The 26,999-nt window shown below is 43.8% G+C and overlaps 1 long non-coding RNA gene across 4 annotated transcripts in view; it reads left to right on the plus strand.

Annotated features, from left to right (window-relative positions):
• Positions 1 to 1,257: 1,257 nt before the first annotated feature.
• The window catches only part of LOC125758186 (uncharacterized), a 73,058-nt gene continuing 47,316 nt past the window's right edge, over positions 1,258 to 26,999 (plus strand). The window contains exons 1-4 of one of the 4 annotated variants that reach the window (XR_007415946.1): positions 1,258 to 1,330; positions 2,181 to 2,302; positions 4,014 to 4,153; positions 6,474 to 6,564. This is a non-coding gene — a long non-coding RNA (uncharacterized LOC125758186). Of the gene's footprint in view, positions 1,331 to 2,180; positions 2,303 to 4,013; positions 4,154 to 6,473; positions 6,565 to 26,999 lie in introns of those variants that run through there. The other 3 variants (XR_007415945.1, XR_007415947.1, XR_007415944.1) reach the window with 3 other exon arrangements.

Here is a 26,999-nt window from a genome sequence, read left to right on the forward strand (position 1 = left end):
TGGGACGTTAAACCCCAGATATTATTATTATTAAAATTAAAGGGGGGCGGGGGTAAGGGCACCGGTACCCTGTTCCTCTAAGATCCGACCCTGGAATTTTCGTGGTTGTTGCAATTTCATTCCGAGCTGCGTCTTGAGAGGTTCGTGCATGCTCGCGTGCGACTGCAAATCTTTCTAGCCTCTCCAACGCAACATGCCTAAAAAGAAAAAGACAACCTGTTCCATGACGTTATGCCAAAGAACTCGTGCAATGAAAAGGCGTCGATGCTCATTCAGAACTTCTACGGATCCAGTATGCCTGCAAGAGTGGGCGTGAAACATCAAGAGAGGTCCCTCATGTGTACATAAATTTCATTTGACTGTTCGCTGATTCTTACTTTTAATTAATTATTTTTCTTTTTTATATGCACCTATCTTTTCCTTTCACTGTTTACTCACATTCTGCGCGAAAATATCTGTCTTTGCGTCTCATTCACTGTTCATTTTATTTTTGTTCTTGATGTAACCGCTATAATTGTCAATGAATATTTCAATCATTGTACTCAAACATTACTGCGTGAAAAAGAAAGTTAATCAACTAGAACGGAAACCCCGAATCTCCTACATGTTTGTTCTCTACGCCAGCATGTGCCGTTCAGAAGAAGCTAACCTGCCCGCATAGTCGCCAGAGTTTTCTTTTCTTCGTTTTACAATTTATCAGCGCCATGTGTGGCCTACACAACGAGCTTATACCGCAACTACAAAGCTTGGTTTCAACGGGAAACTCCACAGAGCGTAGGCTCACACGCCAGAAAGCACGCCAGCGAGCGGCAGCGCCGTCTGCACGCTGGATCGCGCAATCTTTCCACCTGGCAGGCGCGCTCACGACACTAAGGAGACCTTCCTAGCCCGTATAGTTCTACGTTCGTGTGATCGTCGTGCCGAGTTCTGTTTGTGCGGTCGACTTTTAACGCGCTGCCTCGCATTGTATGTTGTGGTTACTGACGTAAGCGCAACTACACGCGGTACCAGGCAAATAGTCACCAGATGCCAACCGTGCGACTTCAATCTCTGGGACTGCTTTGTTCGGTGTGACCGACGGACGCGATTCATAGTTTTGAAGAACACCTTCTTCGAGGTGTTCCTTGAAGAAGGTGTTCCTTCTTCAAGGAACACCTTGAAGAAGGAACACCTTGCCGCAATCCTTTGTCGACGACGCGTTCTGTGGCCCTGGAAAATGCCTTGACGCTCGGAGACGGCCGGTAGCTCGGCGATTCTTCGCTTGGCGCACCATTGAAAACCGGCGGTCATCCAGCAGTGTACGCTGCCAGCGTATTTTTTATTGCCAGAGGTAAGTGAACGTTGCGCTTCGTACATTGTGAGTTATTGTTATTGTGGTACGCCTTGTCGCCGAAGAAAATCGCATAACGTGTTGGTAGTGTATGCGGTTGTAGTTGTGAGGATTGTGCTCGCGCATGACATTTGTCAAGAACGTAGTTGGTAGGGTTATAAAGTTTTGGTAATTAGCTCACTTGCACGCACTCCTCTACGCTAATATTTGCTGAAAGGAGACAACATTTTTGTCAGGCTCACCATTGTCATGCGTTTTATGCATGTCTCTTGACAAATTACTTGGAGTAACGCCGTGAAACCGAAGCTTCAACATCCATTTCGTTCGCACGAGCTCTGAAGGAATAATCATCAGCCACCGTGTGAATCGTGAATCGGTACAGTGGGAGAAATAAAGTGTATTTAGGGATGTTTTCTTTAGGCGTGCATTTTATTTGTCATTAAGTAACGTGACACTCAAAAGCGTTTAGGTTAGCATTCTTGGACATTGCTTATCATCTTTCAAGCAATAGATAACATAGATTTGCTAAAAATGCAATTTCTGCAGCATGACATTGTATCTTGTTCAGTTGGTTTGCCCCATTTTTATCCTTTATGCACGTTGACCTAATTTGACAAGCCGTACTTTCAGCTGAATTTTCAATTGCTTTTAGCACTATATGTGCGTCCGTGTATTGAAGTCCCACCTCTCATCGCATAATAATAGCTTGTGAAGAACAACGCTTGTCTTGAACTAGCCATTTATCAGAGCTCTTCCTCCGTCCTCAAAGGGCAAGGTGCTGCTGGCACACCTGGTTCGGCTTTTCTTAACCTTTTTTTTTAATGCTGAAGTTTTTTGCAACGTACTGCAGGTAGCAAACAGCAGTGCCACAACAAACAGTGGAGTGCTGACCATGCAGTCCAGAAGGTGGCTGAGGCAAGTATGCTATAGGAGGTGCTTATTCAGGCAGAAGCATCTGTAGCCAACGTAAAGGTAATGTAGAAAGTTCCATTTAATGAAGAAGAATCTTGTTTTGAGCTAGTCATGTCGAAGGGAAACAATGAGCGCTAGATAATTGAGATGAAAATGCAGAGTAACAATGTTATGTATGCCAGCAACCAACTTAAGTTTATTCATGCAAAAGGGTTATTTCCAACTGGTTCATTTGGGGGAAGAGCGCACAGTTTCCACGAATGGGCATACCTGGTAGGCGTTGCACATCCTGTTACTGTGTTCTCGCACTCATTATTATGTGCCACTTAGTCTTGTGACGTTCCACCAAGGTGAAATTACTTCACATAAACAGCAGCGAGAAGGCTCTTGCTAGCCAGTTCAATTAGGACAGCGTTACCGTAGCTTTTAGTTCCAGTAAACCAGCTAAGCTGTATAGAAGAGCGTACTCCATGTTTGTGACCATGGAAAGTGCATTTTGCCTGGGAACATGGCTTAGTTTTGCAAAGGAAAATGTTGCCTTTCTGTAAAACGTGGTACTGGGAAATGGCATTGTGCCAAAAATATTAAGGTTTATGACTTCTTGCAGCATGCATTGTTGTACAGGGATGTTAGCGTTTTCATAAATGCAATGCATGGTGCCTGAAGAATATAGCGGCCCACTTTAAAATTTATAACTTCATGATTTCAGTATCTGGGACAGACTTTACTGTATACGTTTTGTTTCTGGAAAGCTTCAACCTATCTTGCAATTCTTCAAGGCCAATACTGAATTTGCTGTGTACATTTGGCTGCACATTCTCATCACTTATGCTAAACAACAGGCTTGAGTGATGTGTGGAATTCTTGTCAATCAATTTTATTGATTACCTCGGACGATCTATTCTGCTTCCCACAGTTATTGGGTGCTTTGTGTGCATGTGCTATGCATGCTGTAAATGAAAACAGGGAATGCAGCTGGCAGCATCAACGAGTACAATGCCCATAGGCTATTATGAGGTGCGAATGTTGCCACTTCTATAATTTACATTATGTGTGCATGGTACAGCTGATTGTGTAATTTAGCACTTTCCAGCTACTTACGCAGTTGGAGCAGATGTCGATCATGTTTACTGTGGTATGGCACGGCCACCAAGTTCGTGCATTCGGCATACCAGGAAACCTGACACGAAGCAACGTATTGCTGTGATGGCAGCTAAGTGAGAACGAATGAGTTTGTCTTCTCTGTACATTTGTCAATACCATTGCACAGGCTTGTTAAGTGCATTCAAGCGGCTTTAGCAATGCACTTGCAGCTACAGAGCCAGCTAAGGCAGCCAATTTCATCATCAGAGTTCACTCTTCAAATCCCACTTTCCATAAAGGGCATTCATTGTTTTGCGATAGCTTAAGGTCAAAACTTGCTCAATTAAACACTTCTTGGTGTCTGACATTACATGAATTATGATAATTGTTATATCTCATGTGAAATATGCGATTGTTTTTTTTTTTCATATTCTTACTTTGCATACACACTTTACGACTGCACCCTCCCCAACCGAATCTTTACTAGTGCTACATTCTGTTATGGGTGAAAACAATTATTGAACTAAAAACCAGGTCAAGGAAAGGAGTATGATGCCCTGTAATGTAGGAGGATGCCGCTATTGCAGTGTTTAGTCTAGAGCTGAATTTAATGAGAAAGGGCAGCAATGTAGGTCATCTGTCGATATTTGCAGACCATAATTGTGTTGTGGTCATTTTGTTATCGCAGGAAGCATCTTCAAAAAGCAGTGCTACAAGGATGTGAGCAGCAGTTTCCCTTCAACGAACGGGTCAAATTCATGGAAGCCACGTGCCTGCTGCTTCTGGCCTACACAAACATGCAGCCACCATAGTAAAGTTCTTGCAAAGGTGTGAGACATCCCTATGCTGCATCGATTGAGCATGTTAATTGCCTGTTTTTTATAGCTTATAGTAATATGTCTACAAGTGTACTTCCTTCTAGTGTATATTTACATTCTCTTAAAGGGCCAGTCAGCAGGCTCCGACTTCTTGTTTTTACACCTTCCAAACAAGCTCGCTAATTCGTACAGAGGGCCGCAGGAATCACATTGTGCGAATGTCAGACACTCCACTTCTAAATACAATACCGCACCTCCTCTTCAGCGCTTGACCAGTCCTCTTTGCTAGCAAAGTGGTGTAATGTTGCCTATGAGCAACAATAGGTAACGCTGACTGTTGAATAGTCCTCTGCAATACGAAACGGCATTTTGTCTTGTGATGATGCAGTATCTGTGGTTGTCACAAGTGTTGCGAATTGGTTTATTCTCGCCAGTGCTTTGACTGTGCTTCCTCACCGCATCGCTCTGGCACAGTGGCACACCGAGGAAGCCCCTCTTCAGGATGGTCAGGCTGAGCGAGAAACTGAAACCAGCTGGAATGTTTGTTCTTATTATTACCACCACTTAATCAAAAAATTCATGTGACAACATGTTCACGTTGTACAAGCGTGCAGTTGTCACAAATTTTCGACTCCGGGGTTGTTTAGGGGCCCTTTAGCCTTAAATTATGAATGGTAAATTCACACGTGATGTGGTGTTCTTGCTTTATTTTTTGCAATGCTGATTTTTAAAATAGCTTGTCAGCTTCTGTGAGTGGTAATTTATACATTTATCATACAAAACATCCTGCTATATTCAACAAGTGTTATTATAGATTTTTCATGGCACCAGAGCCACCTGCTTTTTGCCGTGTGGCAGCTACATGGAAGTTCATTGCTATGCTGCTTTGTTTAACTGACATCTTTTCAATCAATGCATTTCACAGTCCAGGGTGTTTGGTGTATTTGCATCTTGATGTGTTTAATATCATACAAGTGATGGATTTTTTTTCTGTCCTTCTAGTGTTTACTTTGCAGCTATTTAACTGTTGTTTTTCAGGGGCATATCTAGACAGGAACATCAATTCTGCTAAGCCTTGGTTCGAAAAGAGATGATGAACAGGAGTTCCTTAGGTGCATGCCCTGAGCACCAGCCCTTTGGATTACAGAAATATCTAAACTGCATAATGTCTGCAGCTCCTTGCTTAATTGCATGTCTTTCTTCAACCTACAGCTCTTTGCATAATCCTTAACATTAACCTACATTACCAAGTGAACATCCCCCGCTGCAATACAGTGGTTATAATGGTCAGCTGCTGATCTGAACTGTGCGGGTTCGATCCTTGATGGAGTGGTTTGCACTTTCGGTGGAGGTGCAAATCCTAGAGGTTCCTGTGCTTTTAATTTCACGTTTACATACAGAACCCCATTGTTATTATTACATCAGCAAGTGGACAGAGTGGTAATTCTAGATTGTATACATATTTAGTAAACAGACAGCTGAGCTGGTTGGTAGGTATTCATGTTAAAAAGGCAGGGCATGCAAACATGGACACAAGAGAGAAACCAAGACACCACTAACGCCAACTGGAAAGGTGGACAGTGGCACAAAATAAAGTAGACACAGAAACTTATCTGTGCATGCCCAGGCATGAGGCGATACCTATCAATCTGGCACGCGCGATAGTCTACGTGAGAGATAACTGCTCAAGCATTTGATTTCTTCTTTATGCTAGTTAATCGACGGTTGGCTCTCTTGTGCACTGCCATTATCGATATGCCTGGCCTCGACAATTGGACGCATTTCTTCATTCATGTGCTTGTACAAAACTGCATTCATCGAATTTTGGCGTGCATTTACGCTCTCGACAATGTAAAGGTAGATTAGGTGATGAGCCTCCAGTTAGTGAACTCAGCGTTTTACGTGTCTTGACTCTCTTGTGTCCATGTTTGCATGCCCCATCTTTTTAACATGTATTCATATAGTGCGTAATAGAATAGGTTATCTAGTGAGTTATTTGGAAAGTAAGTTTAGGGCGAACACCAATATAGCAGTGAAAATAAATTTAAGCGATGAATGCATCGGGCTGGATTAGGAAACGATATAATGGCGAAATATAGCCGCTTGCTCTTTGCTTATAATTGTTTCAGTTTCTTGTCTCGTATGCTTTGACAATGACCAGGTGTCGTGTTGGATGCTACTAATTGGTTATGAGCTATACATAGACAAAGCAGCGGCTGTTTGGATGCTTTCTAAACAGCTACCTTATGGGGAGAGAAAAGTTAATTTGGGTTATGTGAGGCATGCTAAAAAAAGTCGACTTGTTTCTGATGTTTTTGTTTTCCTGGCAGACATTCTACACGAACTTGCCCAAAGGCGGAAGGAAGGCACGCACAGATGGACGCACAGAAATCATAGGGCTGCCGTAGAAGCTGTGAATGAGCATTGACCTGTGAGTATGTGTCTTAAACAATTGCTGAAGCCTTTTATTTTGGCTGAACATTCTTAACGGTGCTTTGTATTCCCTGATTTGTAGTGCAATATTGTTACACCTTTGCTTTCACAAACAGAGCTCTTTAGTCTGGTACAAGGCCCAAAAAGTTCGACCTAGATGACCAAATTGCGGCAGCCAGTTGTTCCCACAATTAATGCATTAGTGTAAAAAAACGCAATAGACGGAGCACAAGAAAAAGGAAGACACAAACAGTGCTGTGCTCGTGTGCTCAGTCTTCTGCACTGCTTTGTTTACGCTCTGTCATACCAACACACACAAGCATCCATTTTAGCTTATGTAGTAGTCCAGCTCATACACTTGGTAACGTTCTCCCAACGGCAGGATTACCGATATCTGGCTTGTGAAGTCAATCTAAAGTGCATGCCTGTTCGTGTAGACTTGTGTGCATCCACCATTGAGATGGAAATGCAGCTGTGTTTTAATATTTTAGCCAGTATAGCTCGTGAATGGAATTTGGAGCTGTGACAGCAACAATTTTACAGGGGCGAGTTACTAAATTATGTAGACTTGTGTGCATCCACCATTGAGATGGAAATTCAGCTGCGTTTTAATATTTTAGCCAGTATAGCTCGTGAATGGATTTGGAGCTGTGGCAGCAACACTTTTAGAGGGGGCGAGTTACTAAATTATTGTGTATTTCTCGATGTTTGCATGTTATAAAAACATAGCTGGTTAAAATTAGTCCAGATTTTACGCTATTTCTTAACATATGACCTTCCGTACTGTTCGAAGGCATTGAACCATATGAAATGCTTTGTGCCTTTGTGTGTGTGCCGAAGGTTAGGAGTCATTATACTAGAGATAGATAAAAATATGTCAGAGGTTAAAGTAAATTTTCGCAATCAAGAGCAGGGTTTTGAAGTAATTTAGCAATACAAGCAGATTAGTGCTTCATTTTAGTGTCTGACAGTGCACAGTTTATTTTAGTACCTATTTGGGTCATTTCACGCCAGTGTGCCAGGTCGTTTATTGACCATTTCCAATATTTGTAAAAACTGGTGCTGTTATGTTTCAGTGTGGGAAGTAGTCATTCAAGTGTTATTTTAGGGAGAAAGAATTGCATGACGCAGCAAAGACCTTCCAAACTTCGCATGCAGAATGAAGCTGTGTCAGGCAAATTAATTGACACTATGGTATTGCGTCGAGCTCTTACTACAAACATTTGTTTCTTTAACATAGGTAACCAATCTTTCATGACTTGAAGTCGAATTTATTTTTATTTCAATTTATGCTATTTGCAGTCATGAGGGAAACATTGCAAAATGCACCATTTTTAAGTATATTGTAAAAAAGACTGAATATTTCATGTGAAATATGTTCAAAGTATGCGTTCAGTGCATATACCAAGGGTTGAAAATGCTGCTGGCAAAAGAAGCAAAAATGTCTTCAAAATTGGCACTGGAAGAAGTAGTGTTTGAACCCATATTGCGGGCTCTCTTTCACTGTGTAGCAATCCCAGCTAAAATGTGGCCTACACATCATAGTGTGCTTTCCTCGTGCGATAATTTAGACAAAGCTTTTTAAGGTGTAATATTATCTTCAAGCGAAAAATAATTTTTTTCAAATGAAAAATAACAAGGCTGTGGGAAGTTTCTTGGAGCTTTGCCTTCACTGCACAGCACATCATTGTTCTTGCATGGTATTTCAGACAGAAGTATTGCTTAAATCTGCAACATTTAGACTTGCACTATATGAGCACAGGGGCACCCGCGTGAATCTTGTGCCAATGTGCTGTGCAGCGAAGGTCAAGGAACGAGACTCTGTGCAGGCTAGGGATTATTCACTTCAGTAAATTTTTCCTTGCTTACAGCCAAGCAGTATATATTTTTTTAATGGAATATAAATTGCCAGCAAAGTATACCACACAATAATGTCTTGGCGACATTTCTGTTTGGAATGCTACATAGCAAAAGCTAAGCTGCAATATGGGTCAAAAGCTATTTTTCCGACTGTTACAGTTTGGGTGAACGTTCTGATTATTTGTGTTTTCATAGTAGTTTTATGACAAAGTGGATATCCATTTACTTATTTATTTATTACTTGACAATACTGCTGACACCAGTAAGCAGTATTGCAAAGTGGGCTACAGTGATAAGTTACACCATAAAATGATCTTGCTAAGCAAAAACAGGAGCATATCATATACAAAACACAAGATAAACCAAGAACATCTATACAACCGTCTTAAGGAAAATGATAAGGTAACAGCACAAAATACAAAGGCATTGAACTTTAGAAATCAACCTTCGGTATCCATACGAAAGAATTAGTCTTTCTCTTCATAAATGTTAACATTAGAACTTCAGCATTTTGCAGTGTTTCCTTATGGCTGAAAAAATGTAACTTGAAATGCAAATTAGTAAACTATTTTAGCCATGAAACACTGTCATCTTCAGATTAAGGAAAAATATTCTGCATTAAACGGGAACAAACAGCGCTGGACACGGGACGAAGAAAGAACAATAGACGAGGGTGCTGTCGCCTTCGTCTACCTTTTTTTTCCGTCCCGTGCCCAGCGCTGTTTGTTCCCGTTGTAATCATGTACTAAGCAGCCCAGTTAGGTGCTCTCCTGAAATATTTTGCTCTAATTGCTCAAAGCAATAACTTTGTATAAGTTATCTTGCATGACGCAGTTTCACATCTGTAGATGGATGGATGCTATGTGTGTTCCCTTTAAAGCGAAGCATTGACATGCAAGTGGCCAAGCTCAATTTTTGAATTGGCTTAATGCCTTTCCTACCTGAATTAAATTTCTTTCCTTAAAAAAACTTATAATAGGTAGCTTATTTTTCGGCATTGTACATAAAGACCCTGCAAGTTTGTTTTTGGCTGTTCTCGCTGCTTTTCCACTACCAATCCTCCATCTGTCTTTTACTGATTTCTCTTGTGGATGTGTTCATCTTTATCAAGCTTTCTCTAAGCCTAGGGCTTCATGAGAGCTAGTTCCCAACACGCACATGGGTGGACATTTTTACATTTATTTAAAAGGTGGTCCGTCATTTCCATGTCTCTCTAACAACCAGAGCATGTGACGCCTACTTACTGGATCTCACTTTATGACTGCATACTCTAAGACAAGATTAACTCGCTTCAGACATTGCACTAGCTTATCATATGCTTCCCTCCTTACTTCGTCCTTATTCTTGCGATAGTTACTCAGAGCTTTTCATTTTTAGTATTTGCTATCCATTAAATCATCTCCACCTCTCTGACATTGCACCTAACGCTTATCGTGCATAAAGTTTAATGCATGCTCTCAGCATCACGAAATTTCGTCCTGGAAATTATCACTTGACTACAGGTATGATCTTTTTAGCAGCATCATCTTTTTCAACAGCAAAGGAGTTCGTTAAAAAACCACCTTTTATACTTCAAATGGGGATGACTAATTCCATACCTCGTTTATTAAAGTTAACCTCTTTCGATTTCCTTACGCTTGTTCTTTGTGTTGGGCTTGCCTCATGGTTTGCGGTCTTTATGAATCTGGTATATTTAAAGAGTTGAATAGCCGGTCACCTGCTTATGACACTGCAGCATAAGTATTGCACCCACTATCATTGCCATAGTAGCATTTGGTACAGTAGAGGTTTGTAATGAATGTAACGAGATGTACAGCTCATGAAATAATCGTTGAACAACAAATGTTGTTGGAGCTAGTGATTCAACCAGAGGACTCCTCTTTAGAGGGGCAACGAATTGCATCAAGGTTGCTGCAACAACTTAGACACATCAATTTGTTGAAACATTGGCTCCAACAACACGATTTGTTCAATGGTTTAACATTCATTCAAGCCGCCATGTTCGGCTCAACTTTTGTCGCGTTAATATGTACAGGATATACAACTGTCATGTTGTTTGCTGATAGAATTCAAGAGCTATTGACAGCAAGCCTTGCTTCTCAATTTAATTCTCATCCTTTACGTTTACGCTTTAATCTTTGTCATCTTGAGCCTTATTATATGTGCACTGCAGCAGTAGCCCTTCGCATTGGTCTACAATTTGCCTCGCCTTGTGCGAGCTGATTCCATTTTACACATGCGCAATTCTTCATTTCTTCACCCACATAACTCTCAGCCTTCTCGGCAGCATTAAGTACAAAAATTGTAACTGTTAAGACTTTTGCTTCAACATCATGACAATAATTGAATAGAATGGTAATGCACGTAAATAAATACTGTGGCAGTTAGAATGTAGTGTGTTTAACCCTGAATTCTTGTGTACTATAGCAATAAGTCTTCGTGAAATCATGCTGCTTGTTCTTCATATGATCAGAACGAGTCCAGAAATATCTGCAAAATACAGTTTCTGCTTTTTTGATTTCTGAAACAGTGATGCTAAGGGAGGCCATGTGCACATGCACCATGGCAATGTTTAAATGTGTATAAATTCTGAACATTGCTGTTGCTCTAGGTCTTTTCTTTCACTTCCTTTTCAGACGTACAGAAAGGAGCGAAGTGGAGCTGTCCATGGGCCGTGCACACAATTTCATAAGCAGGCTTGCAGCGCCTTTGACAATTATGTTCCTAAATACATCTGCCAAAGTGGCATTTAAAGAAGCATGTAGTAGTGTACTTCACTGTTTATTTGGCATGAAGCAGCAGGTATGCTTCCGTCATCAGCAAGTTCACACAGTACAGTGCATCTACACATGGCATGCTACCCCCACATCTACCAGCTCGGGATGTGTAGCTTGATTGCATATGTCGCACCAACAAGGCCAAAGATCCACCCTTGATTGTAAAATGTTTACTTTGACTTAACACAACAATTATTAACAAAATGACATGAAAGTTTTGCCACCTATGCAGGCGACATTCTCAGTATACGCTGCCAAATATAAGCGGAGTTTGACCAGTCTATTAGTCGCACATTTCCTTGTAAACATCTCGTAGAGGGCCGCTGTTGTTGTTGCAAGCCAATGCGCCGTGATGAATGAACCATGATTCCAAGATTTTTCTTTTCCCTCCGACCTTTGTACACGAGGTAGCATCGTCGAATTGATTAGGTCAAAGTTATGCCTTGTCATTCAGCAGCGTTCAACAAGCTCCGTTTTAGAACATGTTGCATGGGTGGTTTTCGCAACATCCTCTTTGTGTTCTTTAACCTTCGATTACCTTCTTCAACCCATTTCGCCTATGCAAGTTGTGTCGCAATCCCCACATTGTACTTCGTAGATGATCCCGCTCTAATCTTCGGCGGTGTTTCTGTATACCTTGTCCTTAGGACATGTGTTCACAAAGCCCAAAGACCGCACACTTGCGGATGATTAGAGCAGGGTACTCTACAGTGTACGTTGTGGGGTTCACAACACCACTTACATCGGCGAATTGGGCAGGAAAATGCCAAAGACGTTCAAAGAACACAAAGTGGGAATGTTGCTAAGCCACCATGGAGCGCATTTTAAGACATCTTGTTGAATACTGCTAGACGACAGGTTATAGCTTCGACCTTAACAATGCGACGATGCTGGCTCAGGAACGAAGGTGGAGGAAAACTATTGGAATTATGGTTCATGCGTCATGAAGCATCTGCTTGAAACAACAACCACAGACCGTACCGAACGTGTACGTGGACGTATGTGGCTAGTGCACTGGTCGACCTCCGCTCACTTGTTGCCAGCGTATACCGAGACTGCCACCTGCATAGGTGGCAAAGCTTCTATGGGATTTTATGGTGCAGTTGTGGTACAAAACCATTATTTTGCATTAAGGCAAATGGGCCGTATTATATTGGACAGTACGGGCAGACCATTCTTTAGTATCTTAACGTAGGAGGTACTTAAGAAGACCTTCTTTGAAGGAAATTGTTTTATTCTGGTCACGGAACAGTGTTCTCATTCAAACAAAGTGACGGAGTGCTTTGTTTTATCTGTGGTAACGAAAGCACTTCGTAAGAAGACTCCTTTTTAGAGAAATCGTTTAATTCGGATCGCGGAAAAGTGCTCGGCACCGCTATACCTTCAGCTTTGTCCGTGTTTAGGGGCCAGATTTTTTGCAGTGTACCTGAAAGCATCAAGTCTGCCAGAACGAGACCCTCGCTATGAATGAAGGAAAGAAGTGTTATTTTCAAGGGCTCGTTTTCTTTGTTATACACAATATTAATGAGCACTAACAGACAATGATGCCAAGGAAAGTATAGGGGATGTTTTACTAGTAAATGTAAGGTAAATGTGAAGAGCTATCTTTTCGTCCACTTTTATTTCTGCTCCACCGACGCAATTACAACGGCGACGGCCGCCAGTGGCTACTAGTAATACCCCGCAGTCTGCGTTTTGACATATGCGAGTCGTTCCACTCTGATCCGCAGTGTGCACACCCTGGGGTATCGAAAACCTACCACCCGCATTCGCCAACGTTACTTTTGGCGAGGGATGTACCGCTACGTGGAGAAGTTCGTTCGCTCCTGCATCGATTGCCAGCGCCGCAAACTTCAACGCACCTGTCGCCAGCAGGTCTGCAACCTCTACCTTGCCCTGACCGACCGTTTGGGCGCGTTGGCATCGATTTATATGGGCCACTTCCCCTGACGTCCGCTGGTAACCGCTGGGCCATCTTCGCTGTAGACCACCTCACGCGATACGCTGAAACTGCTGCCCTCCCTGCGGCTACAGCGAGCGATGTGGACTCCTTCCTGCTCCACCGATTCATGCTGCGTCACGGTCCACCCCAGGAGCTGCTCAGTGATCGAGGCCGTGTCTTCTTGTCGGAAGTCGTCGAAGCCATTCTCAAAGAGTGCAACGTTGTTCACCGCAAAACTACTGCTTACCACCCGCAGACGAATGGCCTCACCGAACGCTTCAACCGCACGCTAGGCGACATGCTCTCGATGTACGTCGCCGCCGACCACACGAATTGGGATGTCATTCTGCCCTTCGTCACGTACGCCTACAATACCGCTCCTCAGAGCACTACTGGTTTCTCACCATTTTTCTTCTTGTATGGCAGGCACCCGTCGCACACCATTGACACAATCCTTCCCTACAAGCCGGATCGATCTGAATGTGCGCCTATTTCTGCCACAGCCAGACTTGCTGAGGAGTGTCGCGAGCTCTCCAAGACCTTTACTACGAATAGCCAAGAACGGCAGAAAAGTATTCGCGGTGACACCACCAGTTCTGCGTCCACGTTCCTTCCTGGAGCGCTCGTATGGCTCTCGGTCCCTACCACTGCACCTGGCCTCTCTTCCAAACTACTGCCCAAATACGAAGGCCCCTACCGTGTCGTCGAACGCACATCCCCGGTGAACTACCTCATCGAACCCACCGACCCATCTTTGGACATGCGCCGTCGAGGGCGCGACATTGTCAACGTGGCGCGCCTGAAGCTCTACCATGACCCGCTCATAGTGACAAGTTGCTAGGTCGCCAGGCGGCTCCCTTCTCGTAGCCGGGGAAATTGTAGCGAAGCATTCCTATATACTCAGGAATGGGTCGTCCTGTCGAGCGCCTTCCAGTGGATCGTTCTCTTCTCTGAGAGCACGCCCCTCGTGCAGAGAGTCGGCCCCGCTTTGACTGTCGCTGCCGTGCGCCGTCGCTGAGTGCCCGTTAATAACGTCTTGACAATTTATATACATATATGTATATATATGTATATATATATATATACATATATATATATATATATATATATATATATATATATATATATATATATATATATATGTGTGTGTGTGTGTGTGTGTGTGTGTGTGTTAATGGAATAATATACACCACTCGGTTAACACAAAGCGCAAACAACTTCTCGTGTTGGATCATGACGCACAGCACCTCAATGAATCGGGGCGAACGCCGATGTGAATGTGGTTTTTCCTGCGCCCCGAAAACTTCATAGCCTGCGGAAGCAAACTTCTCACGGCTACATTAAACAGGTGCGTCCCAGATGCGTAGTTTACAAAGAAATAAATATTACAGTTTCGGCGATCTAAAACTCCTTAATGTGATTACATCGTCTTCTACCGTCCTCCGGCATTCCCCGAACCTTTGTACCGTCGCTATGTTTTCTGCACCGCAGACACAGTAGAAACGAGATGCCCCGTCGTACACTTGCATTTTCGTAGCTTGATCTGCAGTTATTTATTTTTAATTATTTGAGTACCTTCAGGGCCCGACGGCGTTACAGAAGAGAGTGGGTACAATATATACAAAATGAAGAGAACAACAAGAAAAAAAAACGCTGCTAAGAGTATACACTGCCTCCAACAGCAGCCTTAAAAGCAGTGACATTGGTCAGTTGGGCAATGGAGGTGAGCAGGTGGTTCCAATCAGTTGAGGTAATGGGAATAAAAGAACCGCGAACAAACTTGGTACGTGAAAATAAATGTGTACATTGTGCGGGTACACAGAAAGTACACATTCATCAGTCTCTACAGTAACCGCGACCTTTCGGCACAGGGCGATGCATTCAACACACTCCGCTATATAATCAAGAACCATTCTAGCATCTGTTTAATGCCGGCAAGGTCAGAGCGCGATCAAAACTGCGCATCGCGCTGTTCGTGTTTCTTTCAATCCCCGTACACTTCGCAATAGTGTTTTGGTTTTAACACTTAAAACACCGTAATTTAGCGTAGCTCTGTCACTTCTAAAAAATGCATGCTTCCCGGTTTTCCTTGGTCTTGGTAAAATTCGGCATTAATTTGTAAAATCCTTAGACCAAGCAAATTCAGTGTCAAAGCGGGAGCCGGCGGATGGAAACACACAAAGTGCAGAACGAGTAAATGATCTGGAGAAGGTGCCTGAAATCGATTTGCCGACGTTTCATGTGGGTTAGCTGTTGGCGTCGCAACGTCAACAGCTAAACCACATAACACGTCGGCTGGCCTGTCTCAGGCAACCTCTCCTAATCTTTAATCTATCTGCACATAGAGTAAGCAAAGCATACCCGTTTCCTATTTGAAGCCCTGGGGTTAGCATGAATTTCTAAGAGTGCGTAAGGGCAGGGAATTTAATTTCTTCATCGCTTTATATTACCGTATTTACTCGAATCTAGGCCGGCCCCGATTCTAAGACGACCCGCTAAATTCGCAAGGCAAGAAAAAAAAACTTAGTCATTGTACTCGAATCTATACTCCAATCTAAGCCGACCCCTCTTTCTCACACCGTTTTTTTCTAAAAAAAGAACATCGGCTTAGATTCGAATAAATACGGTATGACTCGCCTAGGCGTGGAGCGAACAAGAAGGTACTAATAATTCTGAATTGTCGAAACTCCGTCCACGTTTCAGGTCGCCATGATGCGTTCAACCTGACCGTTGTATCTGTACAGTGCACGCAGTTCAAAGTGCTTCATCATAGCTGCATTGCCTACGGCAAGTGAGCTCAATATTTCATCTGCTGTACTAAACCTGTTAACAGCAGGCAGCGTGGAATGTAGCGCCACGGTATTCGGGATATCACACTAAAAAAAACGGCGTCCCAGTAAACCATTCTTCCTACATCACGACAAATGAGTGGTTTTTAGCTCACGTACTGCAGTCTTCAACCTTCTAGTTCTGCCTATTGGTTTTTGTTTTTAATTTTCTACGCATACTTTCTAGCGGATGGACGTTTTTGTACATGTTTCCCCGCGAATTCCTCCTCCCCCCTCCCCATTTCACTTCCCGCTTGAATGCCAGTCACCGCAGTTTTGAGCTCAAATGGGGTTAGACCGGAACAGAGAAAGATCACTACCAGTTGGCCTTGTCCCATATCATCGCACCTAGCCAGATAACATCTTCACTTTCTTTTTTAGATGCGAAGCAGCTTTTGCGCTGGGCTTTGTCCGTAGTTCCATTGGTGACCGTCCGCATTCTAAAACCTACCATGGCCATCTGTAACATATTGAGCACGCGCTCGCGCCAAGGAGAAGTCATCTTTGCCTTGTGCTTCGACCGCTTTGATGAAGATACGTGCAGAGCTCTTTAGGGACCCGGGCTGCGATACTAGCTTGGCGTAACGCAGACAAAACCACGTGCTGGCACGCGCTAGCGCGTTCGGGCCTTTCTAAGGGCCTGGGTAAGACGCTGTGGCCTCTCCGCCTTACACTCTCTCAGCAATCATGTGAGGTTCGCGCGAAGGCGAACGAGAGTCTGGAGACGCGCGATGAACGAACGCGTTGTATCCCTGTCAGAACACTCTGGCACGCGCTGATGCGTTCGGGCCTGTGTAAGCGGCGTGGTAAGACGCTGTGGCCTCTCCCCCTTACACTCTCTCAGCAATCATGTGATGGCGTCGAGGAACGAGATTGTGCAGACGCGCGATGAACCCGCGTGGCGTGCTCCAACAAGAGTTCGGGACGAGTTACAGTAACAGCAACTACAGTGAATTCATGGTGTGCTCCACATGCTAGGACTCGTTAAAATTGGGCAAGGTGCCCGTGATGAAAGGAACATTAAGTCGACCCATGCGCTCCTTCGCTTCCCCACATGGTTCCCTTTAGAGAAAATTTTTTGCAGAGGCCCAAATTAGGGAGAGAAAGACTTTGTGGAAATGCTAGGCCAGGGAAGGACCTTCATCCCAAAATCTACAAGTTTATTTCAAGAATTACTCCTCCTCCCCCCTCCTCCCTCCCCCACCCCAAACTCAGTGGGCTACTCTAATCGTCATACGCGAGTGAGAGTGACGATGAACTGGCTCGAGTTTCTTTCGACACGCCGCTTTTTTCGCGGACCTAATTGTTTGGGAACTAGCCCATAACAGCTAAACAGCAAATTAAACGCATTGCGCACTAACCGTTGGGTTTATCCACGACTTTCTGCGTCTATCGGGGAGCAACCTTGATGTAGATATTTGCCAGTTGGCTCAAAATGTTCAGCGCCAAAAGTCTCATTGAAGGTTTGTTATATTGGCTTGTAACCTTTGATTGTATATTGCAGCTTGTGACACGCGTGCTCAGAATAAACATGATTTCTATTCCAGGTTTGCACATGATTGTGAATTAGCCCTATTCGCCGAATTTTTCTGTTTGCCACAGTCCCCCTGATTTTCCCGTGCGGCCCCCGCCATGTCGGCTACGTGTCACTCCCCCTCCCCCCTCAAAAGGTTCCCGACGCCTGCTCTGGATCTTAGTAGTGCTTCCCACGCTCGTAATTTGCTCCCGTCCAATTTACCTCAGCAGGCGCTGTATTCCAATAATGGCACTCCACCTAACTTTAACGCTGACATTACACACCTGACACTCTCAAAGAAATTTATTATTCCGTAACAAGTGCAACTATGCTACCCACACTGAGCCACATGCGACATCAGGATAGTGTGGCACAAAGTAAATCGTAGGGTTGTTTGTTGTCACCAAAGAGTGGTTAATTGATTTTCATATGAAGAAGAGCGAACAAGGTTTAATTGGCTGCGGCTCTGTAGTCGTATATCTCGTAACTAAATTTAATTTAGGTAGATGTTGAGAGAGGAAGATGGAGAGGAGACACTGCATTATTATTCTGCATCGCTACTTATAAAAACCGTTTTTGAAGAGACAACAAAAAACTGTTTTAGTCTTCTATATTGGTTTCACACAAAGTGTAAATGCATTTTTCTTCCTGAAGTCACCCGAAAGTGGTAATGAGTAGAAAACTATAAAGGGGAAGAATGTCTATGCGACTACAAATTACACTAGTACAATCGTACATCATGGATAAATAGGACTCTGAAGGTTGTCTAATTCGATAGCTGAAAAAATACACAGGTGGAAGGAACACCGAAACAGGACATCCTCACTTAACTTCTGAGTGTGTCTACAATAGGCACTGGGATTAGCAAGACTACCATGTTATGTACTACCACATTACTCATGTAATAACTATCCTGCTTTGAAAATGCCAAAACAAAGACATTTATTCGAGTAATCTTATCAAAACGAGTGAACAACCTTGCTGTAGAATTCTGTTTCAGGCGAAGGCTGCAGTTATTGGTGACGGACCAGGGACTTGACCAACCAAATACTTGCTGCCAATTCGTTTATGCCCTCTTGTGTGCCACTAGCGATATCAAATATACGAAGATGGCTGCTAGAAAAACAGGACCTTCGCGCCAACACCAGATTTGGCGCTGGTGAATGCTGTTCTAGCTCCATGTATTCAATTATAGGTTTGTGAAATATAATAAATCAAACGGTTTGTTCAGCGCAGGTGATGTTGTGACGAATCGGACAATGATTTTCTGTATTAGGTTAGATGTATTGTCAAAAGCCTAAGTGAAAAAACTGTTTCTATGATACTTTAGGTCACTTCAGGTCATTGCGATACTACGACGTCATGGCACACTTCACTACGACGTCATTAATTACAGCATTACCGACTCGTTTTGGCGCCGGGCACTACATGAGGTCATCCATGTGTCGCTTCATAGGACATCGTGCGCGCGCCAGCGAAATTCTGGAATGTTATTTTGTCACTTGCCTTGCTTTTTTTCCTTATGTGGATGTATTTTCCTGGCTTTCGCGTTTTGTTTGAATCATCAGGACGATGATTTTATTGAAGGGGCATTGACACGCCTACTTCCCTTGCTTTTTTTTTCTTATTGTGAGCGTGCTTCAATGGCTAGAACTCTTACAAGATAAGATTGCGTGCTTGACACGAGTAGTTGAGCTTATGGGACTGGTGTGTACTTGCGGTAACGCTAAAATATATGATGCTAAATTTATAAAATGCGAGGCGTTTCATTCTTAGAATATTATCGATGACCGACGACCGTACTCGCCGCCATCATTGCAGTGCGAGTGTTCCTTGCACATGGTGTGAGTGTTCCTCTTGCTGGGCAATGTTCACGAAAAAATACAGTTTTGGTAGCTTGGTTGAGTCTTGAGTTTTCGTAGCCTCGTTCTTAAACGTCACAACCATGTGACCTGATATAAAGTACTACCACGACAGTGCTTTAGCTGGTCATTCTTTAGGGCAGAAGACATACGAGAACCTGTGTTACGCTGTAACATGGCCGGTATAAAACAGAATGTATTACGCTACGCGTGTTCCTGTTCAGTTTATCAATAGGCGCAGTGAAGTGGTGGTTTACCACGAGGAACAATGCAGTTAGTTCAGAGTACGTCACCGTGGCAAATAGTTGCATGTGACGTAATAGGTCCCTCCTCCATGAGCCCGCGGCGAAACCAGTATCTGGTTGTGGTGACTGACCATTTCACGAAATGGGTCCAGCTGTTTCCTTTACACAAGCTGACTTCGCAGAAAGTGTGGGACTGTTTTTTCGGAACCTTCACGATGTTCGGATTCCCTGCCCAGCTGATCAGGAATTGCGCGACGTACTTCACCAGCAAGGTCTTCACAGATTTCCATGACGCCCTAGGAATCCGCGAAAAGCGCACATCTCTGTATCATCCACAAGCTAACATCAGCGAAACGGTAAACGGAATCTTTAAATATATGCTTGTCGCGCATACTGAGCGTCACAAAAATTGGGATCTGAAACTGGCAGAACTAAAACGACAGTGAACTGCTTAACAAGCTTCATTTCTGCTCCACTTAACCTGGGCAAGCAATTGCAGTTTCCATAAGAGATACATTTGCATCAGCGAACGCTACTCGAAAATCTTACGCAAAGTTTGCAGGTGACGTGAAGCAGAGTTGACCGACGTCCTAGAACAGGAACCTCAACGTATCACGTGTAGAATAGGCGGAATAATACGACAAGGGTCGCTGCAATATAACCTTCCACGTTGGAGACACCCGCTCAGCGATGGCTGAGCGGGAGCCTCCAGGGGCAACCTCTGCGCTGCGTGGGGGAGACGTTCCTTCTGCCGTGAAGGGTAGACGCATCCACCCCGCTGGCCGATTGCTGCTCTCTGAGACCATGGATTATGCCTTGCGGCCCCGTACATGTCCTTGGGCCGACCTTTCCGTATGAGCCTTATTTTTTTAAAAAATTGGTGCTTTTCGTTGGGATTTGAAGACTTCGTCGACCTAAGGGTGTCTTGCGAGGTGTATCTACGTCTTTGTGTAAATTCAGTATTAGTATACATATTGTGGGATTAGCAGGTACGTCGACTACACTGGTGTATAAGCACTACCTTACAGTTCGACGTAAAGTCGGCACTTACGTTACACTACAGACGAAAATTTTATCGAAACGAAGGCTAACTAGCGTTCCTTGTCGCATTCGGGCAGGGACTAGCAAAAGAAATACTACAGCTTGATGAATCATAAGAGTATATATGTAGTGTTTAGTACGTTACTATGAAGAGGGTAGAAACAGTGCCACCACAATTGACATTAGAGAAGCCCTTATCCCACAATTGATGTTAGCGAGCGGTTGATGTAATATGTTTGTGTATATTCTGCACCACTTGGGATAATTGCAGCGCCTTTGTTAGCGCTTGCCTACAACATTAAAATCGCCAACTGTAACAGGCAGCACTCCTTCCTCTTCTTCCACTCCACTCCCATATAGTGTCGTATAAGATTTCTAATGTCTATCGTCGGCATTCCAGGGTTGACGTAGACTGTGAATCACGTTTAGCATGTAGCGAGAGACGATAGAGACGACGTGAAGGCGGCCAACGTGGTCGTGCCGTTGTCTCGCCACTTTATTACGGGGCTAAGCGGAGCGCCGGCGACTGCAGGCGTCCAGACAGCCAGAAGCGTGAGCTCCGTAATAAAGTGGAGGAGCCGGTAATGTGCCGCCGCCTGCACCTTTGCAGGCACCCCCGACACGCCACCTGTGTCGCCCGCTCACCCGGTTGACGTTCGCACCACTGCCAACGCCAACGTAGGTCTAAAGCTACGGGCGTGGCCGTAGTACGCCTACGCAACGCTCTATCTTTCAGACTCCAGTTCCCCAATGCGCGCAAGAACCGCCGGCAACACAGCAGCCTGTGTCTGTTCAAGTTTCGTGGTGCTGCTCTGTGGGATCGCTCGGCCCTGTGCCGATTTCCGCGTTTCCGCTTTCGCTCGCTAGCGCCAACAGCGTAGCTTCGTCGCGATCATTGGGTGTTAGCACAGCTCTGCCTTGCAAAGCAGTAGCGGTTAATTGACTCCTTTATCATTGCTGCGGAAGGGGCATGGCGCACTCGGCAACATTTTCAAGCTCCAGTGGGAAGCAAATGCGACCATGGACTCTACAAACAAAGATCCGAATGTCCAGCAATTTAACTTCTACTATAGACTTGAGGAACCTGATGCTGATCAGGGCAGAAACTGTATTGCCCCGCCCATTCGTGAACTACAAATAACTACGTATGTTTTAATGAAATAAACCAATGTAGATTTCACAAATTTGAACGCTGTGTTTTATCTCGGTGAAAAACCACCTGGTGAAAGGAACAACACCATCGTGAACAGCACAATCCAGAAGGACACTTGCAGCTTCGTAAGGCCAAACATTATTAGAGCGAATGTTTCGTTTTATTTATTGAGAAGACGCGCGTACAATTTGATTCATATATCAGATCAGGCAAACTAAAGTATCCGTTTTATACGCTGCATGTCTGCTACGAATATAAGGCAGTTCTCAAAACGTGCGTGAACTTACGCTTCTGGCATGTAGTGGCAATCTATCGCGCTCGAATTACCAGCGTGCTGCGCAAACAGAGAAATAGAGATAGACAGGACATACCACAGTCATCTTGGAATACTAACATTTAGCTGGAAACGCTTGTATATATTTTTTTACAATAAGGATTCTTACTCAAGATATTATATCCTGCTGCCTTTGCTGAAGTGGTCAATCATTCAGCTATGCACAATATTGAACATAAAATGTGTTCAGCCTACAATAAATAAAGAGGCCCGTTTTATTTTACCGTGAATTTCAGCCTCGTCTTTGTTACCTTCAAACAATCGTGCAACCACGTGGCAACAACTGCCTGTACTTTGTGGGATTTTTCCGCTGATATGCGCAAGGGTACCTCATTGGAAAAGCTAATATCATAAGCGCATGTATAATATAACGACAAAACTACCTAAAACATAGTGATGCACATCATTTATTAGCCTTGCCAGAAGAAAATCGTGCAATCTAATAGCAAAGCAGCGGGTTGGACGCAACAGACTCCTCATGTTGCTCGATTTCGTGCATTGCCTTAGCGTTCAGCCCATGCCTCCTCCAATTAAGGTGTCCATCATAGTTGGATCGATTCTAGCTTCTTCAATGGCAGCACTTGCAGGCACTGATCTTCCTTGTTCGAAAGGTCCCGCAGCCTGAGTAACCATGACTCCTGTGAAGAAACAAGGTAAATAAAAAGCCTAAATACTTTAAATACAAGCAAAGTTAAGTCTAAGTGGTAAATCAAGGGTAGTCTCATCTTGGAAAATCAGTCAATAAGTTCGTGGTATTAACTACTTTTATATATTGATTATGTTGCACCGTTTTCAGTATTTATAAAAAAATAGCATCGATTCCTAACGAAAAATAATTAGGCCCCCGTAAGTGTCACAATGTGAGGCTTCATGTTGGATATCTTCTCTTTATAAAACGTAAGCGTTCACACATCGATGACCTTGCGGCATAATATTGGGGCGTTTTTAACAGTTCTTTTCTCACCTAAAAATAAACGATGGAATGTACTCCCCCTGGCGTTTCATACAAGATTTCGCAGTTTTGGATTTCCAATCTCAGAAGAAAGGCACGATTGCGTTGTCACGATGGAGCCGCCGGAATAAGAGTATTTACCTTGCCGCATGCAACATTCTCCGCCATGTTTGAATGGCGTCTCGCTATTGAACATTACTTGTATCCAAAAGAACAACGTTTAAGAGTTATTCGTAAAAGTTAGTTGAGTTAAATCGGCTTCATCCTTGAAATATTTGCAAGTCCTTCATGGCTTTCTGATTGTAAACAATTCTACCTGTGGTAGGCTATAAATTGTTTGAACTCACCGTAAGCGAACACAAGAGAGACCAGAATAAATGCTGCCGCACGTCCTGCCATGGCACCCATGAAAATGTGCGCTGATGTTCCTGTTCTATTATTGGAAAAGAAACCAGAATCAGGCATAAAAGTAATCTTATGTAGATTCTTTCACACGCTTTGGAACAAGATACCCTATTTTTCGTGATGAGACAACCGAAATTCCATCTCCGAATCAAATGTGAGTGCCCCTACATCAGAATGTGCTGATGAAAATAACTAATCATTGTGCGCTAACTATTGGCCGATATACGCAATCGCATGGTTCTAGTCGTGCTTTCGATTATGGCTGATATTTTGCCAATTTGACAGGTATGACGGAGCCTTTCAAAATTCTCGGCACCGCGGGTACTCACATCCATGGATCTTTTACCCTGTGGCACCACAATATATTTTATTGAGCTATAGTGGACAGACAGTCGTTAAATGTTCTCGAGCTCTAAAGGGAACCGATGCAACATATTGTTCTTTCTAATATTGCGAAATCTCAACACATACAGGACAGCAGCTTAAACTACTTAAGTGGTCTACAGCTGCCGTTGTGCCAGCTACGGGAACCACGACGCAATGCATCCATAACTTAGAAAGCTGGAACCATGACGCAACGCGTCAATAATTTAGAAAAGTGCCATCGTATCACTCTGTTTCATGTCTTTAGGAATAATATCTAGAGATTTACAACCTACTTGCATTTGTCACATATTGACAGAAATGTGTTATTGAATATATACGTTCCTCCGCGCAGTACTTCGATCATTGGGCTGCAATATACGACACTGAAGCTGAAGCTTGTAACCTCTCTGTCGTCGTTGTGGGGAACACAGTGTAAGATTGCAAATATATTCTTTATTCACTGACTGGAAACATCCTTATGTCTGGAGAATATAAGGGCTTAAACAAAGATAGCGACAATATTCAACCATAATTAGTCTTAATTCCCAGGAGCAGCGACTACGTGCAAACTTGCCGTCTGCGCTAAAAGAAAATAGAGAGGAATGACCTTACTGGAGAGAGTGAGTTGATCGGGTACTTACGAACTCTTCCGTTGGTTTGGACAGTGAAAATAAGTTGCCAATTCCATCCTATATATACACGAGTTCTGTTATTCTCACAAAGGAAATGGTAATCGTGCGGAAATGTCCACAGCACAACTAATGCCACAAATCACAATACAAGTATGTAAATATGATCAACGCCTGGTACGAAGATAGGCAGGAAACCACGCATACTTTGGCTGCCATGGCGAATGCTGAGTCTGTGACCAACGTCTCTTGCATATTAGTAAATATTTTCCTTTGCGAAACATTGCTAAACCAGAAAAGACGTGTAATGGCGATGATGCAGGATTTCCTGTCACGTTATTTACGAACGAATGCGTCGATTTCGGTCAAAATTGACAGGAATAATGTACAGTGAGATTAAGCGTTCGCGTTACGAAGTTTTACTATTGGGCATCAGAAACATGGCGACAGGCTAAGTTACCCCAACATCCTATGGATAGAGGTTGTGGCGGAAAACCTTGTTGCTCTCTTATCGAAATGCTAAGTGGTAGAAACAAGTCCTTTTGTCCTCACGCAAAAACTGCCCAAATTGCGAGCTCCGGAAACAACAGCATTATTTAAACGAACATGTATGTGAACAGGCATCAGCGTGCGCATGATTCTCCATTAGGGGAGGGGGGGAGTTAAGCTTTAGCGCAGCGCTCCCTTGACCCCCGCCCCTTTGACTGAATTCAAGAAAAGCTTCCCAATGAATGCAAAAATGAAGATGAACGAACGACATGCTTCTCAAAGTTGTTTAACGTTCTTTCAAAGATCTTCATTTTTGCATCCATTGGGAAGCATTCATATAAATATATATATTTGGAACATTTCTGCGTCTAAAGAGGTGCCGTATGCATCCTGCACCTGCGATATTTTCATGGAAACGGAGGCATGTCTTCGTTTCCAGGGTGCGTAGGTGTCGAAACGTCTATGTCATTTGGGTATAAATTGTTTTGTTAAATCGGTGTAGAACTTTTACCATCGTGCACTCACCCGCCTTTTGGAACATTTTGAAGTCGAAAGAGATGGATGCATCCTACACCTGTGATTTTCTCATGGAACAGAGCGATGTCTTCGTTCTCAGCCCGCGCGGCACATGGTTATCTCATCGTGTCTCATCAACGCCGGGAAGGCGTTGATGGACGGCGACACACGACGAACGAGTATCTCTCTCCGGGCAATGTTTGTTTCACGGGAAAGCAGATCCTGCACCTATTTTTTGAACGTAAATGGAGCTTTCGTACACAGCATGCAAGACCTCAACAGTGCAGCCTTTCAACGAAGACTCCGTGGGTGCCGCCTAATCCCCTCCGTGATGTTATAAATATCCGTGACCCACTTAAAACTACACTGCCGACACAGTGACGTCAACCATTGCATGCCCGCATCTGGTTGCTAGCGCCGCCATGTTGAATTCGGGCAGTGCTGAGTTAACGACCAGTGCCTCTCTTTTTCGTTTATTTCACTGTCTTTTTCTGTGGCGCTCATCTGAGCAGCCGCAACTAATTGCTGAGGCCACGAACCACCTAGGGAACTTAGTGCGGTGCCGTGTGTTATCGGCGCATCTTTTCTGCAAAGGGTCCTCAGAGCGACGAAATGGGCCTAGTGTGAAGTACTGTACGTTTTGCCCGTACGTGAGGGGTATTAAGTGAAAAGACGAAGAAGTCGGTATCGAAAACGACTCCGCGCTGTTCGCACCAAGGGCAAGGGAACGAAACGTCTCTGGCCAGCTGTGAAAGACGACCACCCGATTTTACAGCGAAAGCTGTTATGAGATCAAAACAATGGCCTTTTTGCGCTGTAGTTGTCCGCTGCCATCCACGGTGTGCGTTAGCGCTATCGCGCGAAATAAAAAAAAATGAAATAAAAAATATACAGGGTGGAACGGGTTCGAACTTGGCCATTCTGCGTGGGAGCGTCAGAGCCATGCCATTTCACCTCAAAGCCATACCGGTGCTTGAAACGGCTTTGCAAAGAGACACTATGCGAACTTCATCTCGGGAAAGAACCACATTAACATATTAACAACCAGGCGTCCCACAACGCGAATTCTGTACCCAGGCGTCACACAATCTGAATTCCGCAACTTGTGGGTTGTTGAACGCTTCCAACCCATTACAAAGGGCTCTGCCATAATTCTTTATCGTCATCAGGCCGAACATGAAGAAAGTGCACATACTGCCATTCAGGTGTTTAGCGGGTATCGTGGTTCTCCGCAGAATGACGAAAAATGGCCTAGTGGCGGCTTCCCTGCTTACACAAAATTATGATGATTTATAGCGTAGTACGTTCCTCGCAATTGCACTAGTATTGGTTGCCAAGGGAGCCCATAAAGCCAGCATGGTCCATTTCCCCAGGATCTCAATAAAGTTATTTCCCTCTCTATCTCTTTCTCACGTTAACATATGTCATATAGCGTGGTGGGAGAGTGAAATAACGACCAGGGCGTCACACATTGCGAATAACGTAACTAGTGGATCGTTGAAAGCTTC

Source organism: Rhipicephalus sanguineus, chromosome 4 (assembly GCF_013339695.2).
Source record: "Rhipicephalus sanguineus isolate Rsan-2018 chromosome 4, BIME_Rsan_1.4, whole genome shotgun sequence".
Classification (NCBI taxonomy): domain Eukaryota; kingdom Metazoa; phylum Arthropoda; class Arachnida; order Ixodida; family Ixodidae; genus Rhipicephalus; species Rhipicephalus sanguineus.